The sequence below is a fragment of the Tenrec ecaudatus genome, chromosome 6 (genome assembly GCF_050624435.1).
Source record: "Tenrec ecaudatus isolate mTenEca1 chromosome 6, mTenEca1.hap1, whole genome shotgun sequence".
NCBI lineage: Eukaryota > Metazoa > Chordata > Mammalia > Afrosoricida > Tenrecidae > Tenrec > Tenrec ecaudatus.
Genome location: NC_134535.1, coordinates 53,864,283 through 53,877,072, shown reverse-complemented (window position 1 = coordinate 53,877,072; position 12,790 = coordinate 53,864,283).

The window sequence follows — 12,790 nt, the reverse complement described above, 5'->3', positions numbered from 1 at the left end:
ACAAAAAAGGATAAAATGTTCTAAACTTGAAGGTGATGATTGTACAACTCTTTTTAATATGATTAACCTACTGAATTACATGAGATGTGAATTACTTGTCAACAAAACTGTTTTTAGATTTTTAATTAAATCAAATTCTTTTAAGAGAATAAGTTTGGGTGAAGTAAAGAACCTCAAGCACGTTTCGAAGAGAAGAAAGACACTGGCCATGCAGCAATCCCAGGGATCCCTCTGCCAGGGAGGTCGGACGCAGGGATGCGGGAAAGGAGTGATGCGGACAAACATCTATTGGGAATGAATCGCTATAAAGGCAGGCCCTGTGTCCTTTCCTCCATAAATCCTAGAATGTTCACTTGTTTCAGAGCACCCTACTAGTTCTGTTTGCTCATTTACAAATCTTCCATTTTGATGGAAAAATATTTAGGTTAGTTTTGCCATCTGGGTTAAAGAGTAAATGTCACATTTAAAGTTCAGAGGAATTTTCCAGGTAGGCCATTCAGCTACTGCTTTGTTTGAGAGGACAATATGAATGCTGAGTCCTTTACAGACTGGCCAGGACGTGCTTAGGAACCCACGCTAACATCGCCCTTTGCTTTGTTTAAAAAGCAGTGTGGTCAAGTGGGAAGCTTTTTCTATCTGAGAACATTTCTGTGTTCTAGATTGAGTTGGTTAGGTCACTTACCAACTTGGTTCAGTTTTCTAACCTGTACCTGGCATATAGCAGATGCTCGTTGGGTTGAAAGATTATTATGAAATTGAAGTGCTAGATTTTAAGCTCTGAATGGAAACGGCAAAAACCATGCTTGCCTTGTTTACCACTATATCCCCTAAATTAGTACAAATAGAAGAATCACAACAAAAATATAGTGAACTGGCGAATAATGTACAAATTAATATATTTTATCGTCATAGCCCTACTTCACAAAGCCATTAAGAATAACATGATTTTAGGTTCCCTATGAAGATAAGTTATGTTGTTCCTATTCACTATTGTTTCAGTCTCCAACAACTAACCCTCTATCTGGCATATTAGGTGTTCAATAAATAAGGTTTGATAAATAGATGCTCAATTTTAAAAAAAGATAAGTTATGTCAGAAACTACAAAGCACAAAACCAACGCATCGCATTACTTAGTCTCTTCCCTTCGCACACTCATGTCAGCATCTTTACTGAGCTGCCATCCTGACTTACTTATCATCCGTGGTTGTTAAAGCAGTTCAACTGTTTAGTAAACAGTTTAAGAGTGTGAGGTCTGGTGATTTCGAAAAAGAAGACATTAAACCCACCAATTCACATGATGGTTCTCATGGTATGCTTAGAAACATCAAAACAGCTATGATGGCAATATATGCTAACAATATGCAGTGAAATCCCCCCACTTCCATTCAACAGGTGATTATAATGGTGACATTCCAGGCTGCCCAAGGCTCCCTTTAACTTTCAGTCCCAGAAGAGAGTGCTGATGGGCACCAGCTTTTCTGGTCCAGGCACATCCAGAGGCAACCACTTGCTCAAAACACAGTTACCATTTTTTATTCTCTTCAAACTCCCAGCAGTTCCAGTTGTGTATCTTTTCAAATGCAAATGTCTTGACACTCACGGTACCAGGTGGGACTATCTTTCCTTTTTATTTTTAATCATTTTATTAGGAGCTCATACCTTTTCTAACCTTTTCTACCTTATTTTAAACAAAAAGCTATTTCCTCCAGGCAACTCCTAATGCCCATTTTCATTAAATAGTGCTGAAGGTGTTTAGGCTCACAAGTGCTCTCTAATCCTAATTTCTGATATTAATTTCTATCACACGTTATGTCAATAACAGTCAGAAATAGAAATCAATATAATTTTCATAGAGCCAGATCCAAACACAATTCTTTTTAAAACACACAATTTCAGTTTTCTTAGGCTATCCCATTAATAACTAATGATTAATAGGTATATGACCCTGAATTGCTGGTAAGGATGAATCCAGCTGGCCTGACCTTCTATCAGCTTTTTTTGCCTCATTCCAAAAGCCACTTTTCTGCCCTGAACTGCAATTTAATGTGCATTACATTCCTTTGTGCCATTTCAAGCAAAAATAACCAAAGGCAGCATCTAATTATCAAAATTTCACTCCCAGTGCCCTTTACAGGTGCCGACTAGTAAACTGCATGGCCATATCTTACTTCCTGTGACCACCCAAGGGAGAAAGAAAATCCAGTTCCACCTCATTGCTATCAGGCAGAGGTCAGGTATGTCTCAACTCTCCATCCTCATGATTTGTTTCGCTGGGGCCCCTCTCTGGGTACCAAATTGTGTTTGAGTTGGCTAGAAAAAGAAACAGGAACATTTATATGTGTATAAGGAAGAACATTCTATCAAAATGTAATTTTATATCAAGAAGAAGTCACACCCCAATCCAACTCAAGTCCATGGGTTTGATGTTAGCTAGAGCCCTCGTCAGCCTCATGTCGCCGAAGCCAATGATGCAGAAAGGCGATGCAGGATGCGCAGGAACCACAGGCCCGTGGGTAGGGTTGCATGCATCCCAGGTTGGTGGGAACATGGCAGGGTGCTAACAGCTGGGACATTACCTCTCAGGGTCAGTGTCCCACATGGAGCTGCCCTGGGATGTGGACAGCGTCCAGCAAGGAGGGAGGCAAAAGGGCAGAGCAGAAAGAGAAGTTACCAGTGTCTCCCTTATTAAAAAGTCACACCCCCACATGGTATCCTCACGCTGTTGCCTGACTGATAGGTTGTACTCCACCCCTACACTTTCACATAGGTACAAGTTGACACAATGTCTAACTGCCACAATAACCCAAATGTTACGCTGGGCGTGAAACCTTGATTATTTCCAGCTGGGAATCCACAAAACCTTTGTGGAGAATTGGTTCATCACAAGGAAAGTGTATCATCTTAGTTAACAAAGCCTCGTGGTAGGTCAAGTTTGCGGCTTAACATCATCATTAAAGAGCTAGAGTACATCCTTCTTTCATCCGTGCCACTCTCTGGGATTATCTTTGACCTTAGCGAGTGCTTCTCATGATTAAAAGATGGCTGTCATAGGCCCAGCTACTACAGGAAAATACATTGAGTGGAAGAATGGAGAACCTTTTCCTGTGACTCTTTTTACCAGCAAGGAAATCATTCTCAGAAGTTCTCCAGTAATGCTCCCGTCACCTCTCTTTGGCCACAGTCATGTCGCCTGTTCATTCCAATGTGCCATCAAGGAAAATGAAACCATTATGATTGGTTTAGGCTCCTCAGGATTATATCCCTGGAACTAAAGATCGGAACAAGCTTCCCTGAGTTATATGAAAGGGAGAGGTGGCAGAAGGCAGACTCACTGCCATCAAATTGGTTCCTACTCACAGTGACCCAATAGAATAGAGTAGAGCTGCTCCTGTGGGTTTCTGAGACTGTAGGATTTTACAGGAGTAGAAAACCTCATCTTTCTCCTTCAGAGTGGCTACTGGTTTTGAACTGCTGACCTTACAGTGAGGAAGCCAATTCAAAATTCACTACACCACCAGGGCTCCTCAGGGATGTAAAAAGTATAGCAATAAAGTATACAAGACTTGTCTACTGGAGAAGCAAAATAATTTGTTCTCAAAATTATTTAATGCATCTGATTTGATTAAAGAAAGTAGAAAGAAAACAGACATATGGAAACTTAAAAGTGAAAGCTAACCCTAGAAAAACAGCTGTTTAAAATACATGTAACCACAACAAGTCCCAAGGATGATAGTCCTGCTCAGAGCAGCCAATGCACAGAAAGGACCACAGACAAGATGACATCCCTCACTGGCCCATGTCCCTACGACAGACAACAGTGGAGACACAGTGTGGAAATTGTGCTCGATCTGACCCCACCAAACCAGGGCAAAACACTAAGGGTGTGCCACAGAGCAGAGCAATGAAGTCCCCAGGGAAACAAAACCCACAGGAAAAGTCTTGAACGAAACAAGTATATTTGCAGAGTTTGAGAACTCCTTCAGGCCTAATCTTATGGCACTATTATCCACCAAGAGTAAAACTCGGATTGCTTTGGCTAACGTACAGACCAGCCATCAAACTTCATCAGAGAACTGGTAAGTGTAATAGCTTGGCTACGGCAGCCAATTTCTTGGGTTCTGTCAAATGTTCTGTGGGTCTGAAATTTCAAAAAATTGATATTTTCTCATCGGTATAAATCCAGAAGGCAGTGGGAATACTTTCCAGTGGATAACATTACCCAACAATTGATCCTGCTTCTATTTTACAAGGCATTCTTATTCCAGTGGCTCTCAAACATTATTGGGTTTGACCCATGGTAAGAATATATATATATATATATATATATATATATATATGTATATGTATATTATATACACACACACATATACACATGAGGCAGTACTAAAAAATGGGGTTTCTTTTTCAAAGCTATATATTTAAATTTTTTTACAAAACAACCTTATCACCTCAAAGTACTCTCCATTACACAATTCATTTGTCAAATCTGCAAATTCGTCTGCTTGGATGGCAGATAACACCTCCCTTGTTTTTTTCTTCACCTCTTCTATGACATCAAATCGCTGCCCTTTCATGCACCTCTTCATTCATGGAAACAAAAAGAAGTCTCACAGAGCCAGGTCAGGTCAGTAAGTTCTATGGGGCAAGAGAGGCATGCTGTCCTTTTACTTAAAACTGTCACACTGAGATGGCTACAAGAACAGGTGCATTGTTGGGGTGGCAAAACCAGTCCCCCATCTGCCACAAATCAGGCCTTTTTTTGTAGCACACTGTTATGCAATCTTTTCAGAACCTCTAAATAGAAAGCTTGATTAACAGTCTGACCTGGTGGAACGAGCTCCAATGCACCAGGAGTCAACATTTTCATCTGTTCAGGAAGTTTATCATCAATCAACATTTCACCTTTTTTAAACCAAAAAAAAAAAACCCACTCATACACTTGAGTCTTTCCCATGGCTCTGTCCTCGTAAGCTGTGTTCAACATCACAACGGTTTCTGTGGCATTTTCCCCATGCAGGAAACAAAAATGCACACCGTTCTCTTAAATCAGCCATCACAAGAAACGAAGTTTGAGTGAAACTGTGTTCACAAAAATATTCACTGTGACCAGAGAGAACCTTCCTAGGTGACGCCACTGGGTGCGCTGAGAGCGAGTTGCTTGATGCTCACCTAGCAGGAAAAATGCATGCTACCAAAGCTCCACCCAGCGGAGCTTTTTCCCATTTTTTGTAGGGGGGCGGGGGCGGGGGCAGGGAGGAATATATATATATATATTACATTGTAGACTTATTCATGCACACACTCTTCACAGCCTGTTCAGTAAAACAATACCCTTGCTACTTGTGGATAGCCTAGTATCACTCGCTCACTCACTCTCTTTCGCTCTCTCACTCTCTCTCTTTGAGCTCAGTCTAATAGGTTTATGTGAAGGCCCTTTGGTGTGTTTCAACCACTTTTTGAAATGCTTACTTTGTCTGGAGAGCAAATGTTTTTGAGAATGATGAGGGCAATTAATGTACAAATGTGCTTTACACAGTTGATGTATGTGTGGATTGTGATAAGAGTTGTATGAGCCCCTAATAAAAATAATACCAAAAAAAGAAGAAAGAAAAGCTTACTTTGTCAAGCCTTTGGCAAATCTCATAAGTTTCATGAATAACATGATATAGCATCATTTACTGAACACAACCACTATATTATTTCATTTAATCCTGCAAGTGTTATGATTATTCAGCCCAGACGTGGAGTATGAAAGATTTGTCCAGCTCACGTACCCAGTGAGTCATGGAGGAGGGGGTGAGTGGCAAATGTGGATAACTTCAAAACTGTTGTTGTTGGTTGCATCAAGTCAGTTCTAGTTCCTGGTGACATGGCACAGAGTAGAATTACTTCATACAATGTCCGTGCCTGTAATCTTAAGAGATTACAGCACACTGGGTGGGTTTGAATAGCCAACCTTCATGTTTGCAGTTGAGCACAAATCATTTGCTCCAGTTATGCTGAGTAGGTAGATTGATTTTATAGAGGTATGTTCAAAGAAAATATACAAAATTTACTACAATAAAATCTTTAAAACTAAAAAAGAACCAAACTCACTGCCATCAAGCTAACACTGACTCAGCGTGGGCCTTGAGGACAGGGTTGAGCTGCTCCTGTGGGTTTCTGAGCCCGTGACTCTTTACATGTCTTTCTCATGCAAAGCAGCCAGTGGTTTCAAACTGCTGACCTTGCAGTTAGCAGCCCAGCCATTATCACGACACCACCAGGGCTCTTCTTCTTTAAAAAGCATCTATAAAAATAAAAGCATGATTCTAACATTGATATTATTTAAAATGGTCAGGTTGTTCATGGCCAATTACCTCTGTCAGAACCACATGGAGAATCAAACAGATCATCAGACGATTCCTTATGCTTGATTAAAGGAAATTATTTTGAGAAGGTTCCACAGCCTCCTAGATAATGTTTTGTGTTAAGATTTCTAAAATGTTTTGAACAGATCGAGATCATGAATCCTAAGAGTCTTCACTATTAGAACTGTACTTTGGAGAGATCAAGAACACTCACTTGCCCCATCTCCCCTTCTGTCTTTGTGGAGCGCATTGGCCTGATAGGTCTCCTCTCCGTCCTCAGAATGTCTGCTTTCCATGTCATGAAAGCTGTTCTTTGAACCATTAAGTGCTAGGCAGGAAAAGTTAGTTGGGTTCCGGCTTCTCTTACCCAAGGACAAGACTAGCTACAGATCTGGCAGCTCAAAATCACAGAGAAGAAGAACAATGACATTTTCTGCTTTCCAGTTGGTAATTGAGGCACTGCAGGCCAAACCTACATTGTGGCATAAACACAAAGCCAAGTCCTCTCCAATTTATTCTACCGGAAAATTGAGTGGAGGCTTCCCACAGTCTCCTTTGCCTGGGGACAGGCACTCAATGACTTGAGCCATGCCTGGACTATCCAGTTAGCTACATGTCCCGGGTGAGGAAGCTAATGGGAAGAGCACTGGGAAGGAGAAAGAAGAGGAAGCAGGAGCCAAGGAGAAACAATTACTCAAACTTTGTTCTCAGTCCTTTCTGGTGGATGGAAAGAAAGGCTGACAGGCCAACAATCTGTGGTACAGAGGTCACGATGCCGCGTGACTAACTTGTACCAAAGGCACTGCTAAATCTGAGATGCCCTGCATGAATTCTAAGGTATTGTCCTCAACTGAAAAGCAGCCGTCAGACTTCCAGACTATGCCGGCCTCCTTTCCTAAGCAACACTGTTTTAAAATCCATGAAAGCAAAAGAAGTCTGAGTTCAAAAGATCATATTTTTCTGAAGCAGAAGTCAAAACTTGAAGTTCATCGAAGATACAGTATGATTTTACCTCTGATTTGTTTAAAAATATGTATGAGGTGAAATATTTAAGTCACATTTGGTTATGGATTTAGTAAATCAGGTTTGATGAGTAGCATATAGTAAGTAATATCAGGTTGATAGTGTCTCAGAAAATCCAGGATGCAACGCCTACAGGAACTTCAAAGGGTAGAGGTATTTCAGATGTGCTTCTATAAAGTTCAGCGACACTATTTCTACTCCACACAATCGTGGAGCAATCAAAATAGGGTTTCCGAGACTGCCAGGGGCGGGGGTGAGCGGGGGAATATTCCCCCATTAAAACACACGCTCTATGGAAACAAATGTAATTTCTAATTATTTGATCATTTCTTCCCAACAACCCTTAACAATGCTTTACGCAATAGATAATAGTGTTATCTGTGTTTATTGGATGCATTGTTGTAGAACTTGGCACAATTGTTCACAAAGAAAGAACAAATGGTCCTAACAAGTATAAATTTGTATTTGAGTTACAAAAAGTTTATTTCGACACAACTTTAGAAATAGTCCTTCATATAAACGAGGTGCAGCCATCCATATTTCTGTAAGCTGTGCTTGTCCACATGCCAAAGCAATCTGCTGTCTGGAGCTCCTGGGACGTCGCACCCAGGTCTCTGTGCTGGGGTGGGGAATCAACTCGATGGCAGTGCAGAGGGGGATGGAACTCAGAGCATACATAGAAGAGATAAATCAACTAGACTGTGAAATTAAGGACTTAAAAAGGTACTCTGTACTCCCAGGACAGTGTTTTGCACTCAGCCTTAAAGATCAGTGAAAATACGAGGGACTAAGATAGAACCTTTCTTAGGTAACTTTGGTGAGTAGTTCATTTAAGAATACTAGCAAGATTCCATGCCCGTTAGTGCCCAGATCTGGGAGAATTCCATCTGCTTCATAACCCTCCCCAGGGCAATCTTGCCCACATAAGGATCAAGCTACCGGGAGAGGTGAGTGGTGGGGCATCTGCACTGGAGAAGCTAGCACGTAGAAAGGGTACCCAAGGAGCTCTGCTGACATTGTCAGTGAGTGCTGTACTGCTAACAGCAAGGTCAGCAGTTCAAATCTGCCAGTTGCTTCATAGGAGAGAGATGAAGCGATCTGCTCCCATTATGTGGTCAATGATGATGGGCTTTTATCCAAGGGAGGTGCCTGTGGTCTTTGGCATAAGCAAGAGTTTCATGCCATGGGGCAAGGTGTGACCATAAGTCAGAGTCTTTTATGAACTTTTGACATTCAGAAAACTTTGGTAACAATAGTAAATACACAGCACATTCCAGCACTGCTGTGATTGTTGCCCTTACAGAAATAATCCAAACCAACCTCACTGCCATCTAGTAGATTCCCTGGAGGACAGAGGAGGACTGCCCTTGTAGATTTCAGAGGCTAGAAATCGTTATGGGAGCAGAACGCCTCAGATTTTCCCCACGGAGCAGCTGATAGTTTCAAACTGCTGACCTTGCAGTTAGCAGCCCAAGGGACAACCCATTCTGCCACCAGGACTTCTTTGTCTTTGCATAAGTGCCTTTAATCATCGCAACTACTCCTCCAAGGAGGTTATAGCAGGGGTGACTATTGGGACCCCAATGGTACGAATGAGAAATCCAGCATCTTGGTTATCTAGTGCTGGTAAATGCCACACACGCACGATTTCAACAAACAGAAATGCACTGCTCACCGTTTACGAGACTAGGACTCTGAATTCAGAGTCCCCACTTGAGGGAAAGTCCGTCGCCCTCGCCCTCTCGCTGGTCCTACTCTCGCCCTTCTCCCTACTGCCTGATGTCTCTTTAGTCTCTGCTTCCCACTTCCTTGAAGAGAGATCCCCGTGGGTTTTGCCATCTATTTACCCCTCTCTCTTTCTGGAGACGTAGTGGGTTAAGAGTTGGGCTACTAACTGTAAGGTCAGCTGTTCCAAACCACCAGCCATGCTGTGTTAGTCTGGGTCCTTTAGAGAAACAAATCCACAGAAACCCATGTAGAAGAGAGAGTTTTTTTTAAATAAAGGGTAAGTGCACATCAAAAAAACATCCCAACCCAGTGCTGCCCAAGCCCACAAGTCCAACATTAACCCATATGTCCCACACCAATCCACAAAGTCCTCCTCCATCTCACAAAATAGACACAATGATACCAACTGCAGGAGGAAGGCCACATCAGTGAATGTGTAAGCATCTCAGCACTGGCAGGGGTCTCCACACGGCTGCTCCAGCACCCAGGGCTGCATTGGGGTAGGTCCATGTACCCTCTCCTTGGGGATGTCTTGCAGGAAGTGAGCTGTGCCAGCTGAAGCAGGGAACTGGTTAAGGCCTCTGAACCTTGGTCCGACCCTCAGAAAGCAAGAGACCCGAGAACAAGAAAGGCAAGGCTCACTGAGCCATTTATCCCTCTGCCCTTCAATTAACCCCACATGTGTTTATCAGCCAGGTTGGCACAATAAACTAACTCACAAGCCATGGAGAATAATGAAACTTTCTACCGTCAAAATCTGTCTTGTTTTTGTGTGTGTTATTATCTCCACAGGTCTGCCTGAATAAGATAGGCTGGATAAACAATCTGGAGGAGAAAACAACAGGACCAACAGTTCCAGAGGGACATGGGAGAGGGAGAGAAGCGGGGAAAGGAAGTGGTGTTAACAAACCCAAGGACAAGAGAACAACGAGTGATCCAAATTGGGGGTGAGGAGGGTGTAGGAGGCGTTGTAGGATGAGATCAAGGGTAATGTAACCTAGAGAAATTACTGAAACCCAAATGAAGGCTGAACATGATAGTGAGACAAGAGGAAAGTAAAAGGAAATAGAGGAACGAGCTAGGAGGCAAAGGGCATTTATAGAGGTCTAAATAAAGGCATGTACATATATATAAATATATTTATATATAAGGATGGGGAAATAGATCTATGTGCCTATATTTATAGGTTTAGTATTAAGGTAGCAGATGGACATTGGGCCTCCACTCAAGTACCCCCCTCAATGCAAGAATACTTTGTTCTATTAAACTGGCATTCCATAATGCTCACCTTCCTAATACAATCACTGATAAGCAAATGTGGTGAAGAAAGCTGATAGAGCCCAGTTATCAAAAGATATGGTGTCTAGGATCTTACAGACTTCAAGGTAAACAAGCGACCATCTAACTCAGAAGCAACAAAGCTCACATGGAAGAAGCACACCAGCCTGTGTGATCATGAGGTGCTGAAGGGATCAGTTATTAGGCATCAAAGAACAAAACAATCATATCATTGTGTGCTCACGTGCCCAATATGATCACTGAAAACAAATGGGTGCATAAACAAATGTGGCGAAGATAGCTGATAGTGCCTGGCTATGAAAAGATATAGCGTCTGGGGTCTTAAAGGCTTGAAGGTAAACAAGCGGCCATCTAGCTCAAAAGGAACAAAGCCCACATGGGAGAAGCACACCAGCCTTTGTGATCACAAGGTATTGAAGGGATCAGTTATGAGGCACCAAACAACAAAAAAATCATATCATTGTGAATGAGGGTGAGTGCAGAGTGGGGACCCAGAACACATCTGTAGGCAAATGGACATCCCCTTACAGAAGAGTCACAGGGAGGAGATAAGCCAGTCAGGGTGCAGTGTACACCGATGAAACATACAACTTTCCTCTAGTTCCTAAATGCTTACACACACACACCTCTCCCCCCACTTTCATGATACCAAATCTACCTTACAAATCTGGCTAGAGGATATACACTGGTACAGATAGGAACTGGAAACACAGGGAATCCAGGATGGATGATCCCTACTGGACCAGTGGTGAGAGTGGCAATACCGGAAGGGTAAAAGGAGGGTGGGGTAGAAAGGGCGAACAGATTACAGGGATCTACATATAACCTCCTCTCTGGGAGATGAACAACAGAAAAGTCGGGATGGGAGATGTCAGACAGTATAAGATATGACAAAATAATAATTTGCAATTTATGAAGGGATCATGAGGGAGCAGGGAGCAGGGAAGGAGGGGAGAAAATGAGGAGCTGATGCAAGGGGCTTAGGTGGAGAAGAAACGTTTTAAGAATGATGAGGGTAACAAATGTACAAATGTGCTTTATACAATTGATGCATTTATGGATTGTGATAAGAGTTGTATGTGCTCCCAATTAAAATAAATAAATTAAAACAGGAACCGGGGGGGAGGGGAGAGTCTCAGAAACCCACAGGGGTTGTTCTACTCTGCCCTACAAGGTCACTCTGAGTAGCTGTCAACTGTGGCAGTGTTTGGTTTGGGACTCTCTCTCTGTGCTCTCTTATTTAGTCCTGTTTTAGACCTCAAAGGAGTTTGACTCAAGATACACGCTAATCCTTACTCATTGACATCAAAAAGGCAATCGATTCCCAAACAGGATTATAACCATAGGCTTAAAGGTTAAGTTTTACAACAGATCTTCTGGGAGGATATAATTCAATAAACTATCACTGAAGTTTTTCAAAATTAAATTACCTAAGATCACAATGCTATGGTGAAGCCAGGAGGTCAGCTGGGAAAGTCTGTCCAGAGACCCCCATCATCTATCTAACCAGAGACTCGTACTGCGCATTTCTACAACTGTATAGATTTGTGTTTGGACTATGAACAGTCCAAAGACATTGCATGTGTGGATTCCGTCACAGGGACTGATTTTTCTCTCGGGCATATACTTTCAGCAGCAGTTCTTCTGGCTCATAAAAAGAATGGTAAGCGTGAGACACAATAAACAACAAGGTCAAAGGATTTTCAGGCCTAGAGAAATTCTCCCAAATGGCTCACTGATCCTCCTATAGATTCAGTGGGCCCCCAAAGAATTCAATCTGTCTAATAAGTCAACTGCTTCCCTGCAGGGGAGCCATTAACATTAATAACTATGAGCACGGGGGATACTTTTACTTGATCAGACTTTCCTGACTATTTACTTCAGTTAGTGAATTTCAGCAGATTCAGCTTTGTTGAAAGCAGATCACCATGTCCCTGGGTGTCCAAGATCGGCTTATAGGAAAACATGTCACGTTCGTGGAGAGGAGGCATGCACACCCCCCTTCCTAGTCCCATATCCTAATTCGGAGTGTAGGACAGGGGCATGGCTGTATTATGTGGGAACAGAACAGACTGCTGGGTACCAGTGATGCCTTGCTTGCTTGTGTATGATTGTGCAAATGCTTCAAAAGCATAAACAAGTCAAGCAGAAGGGCTCTTGCCAAATCACCTGATTCTATTTGGTGCCTTCAGGGTGATGGATGCTTAAAGAAATCAGGACAATAAATTCTTGCTCAATCTTTTGCATTCTCATGGACAAAGGTAGCACCTTGTCCTTGGATGCTCCATTTCTTTACAACACCCAGTAAAGAAGATCTATTTTCCACCCAAATATAAATATTTGTTTCACTTACATCCAGTTCAGGTACATCTATGGAGACAGTAACTGG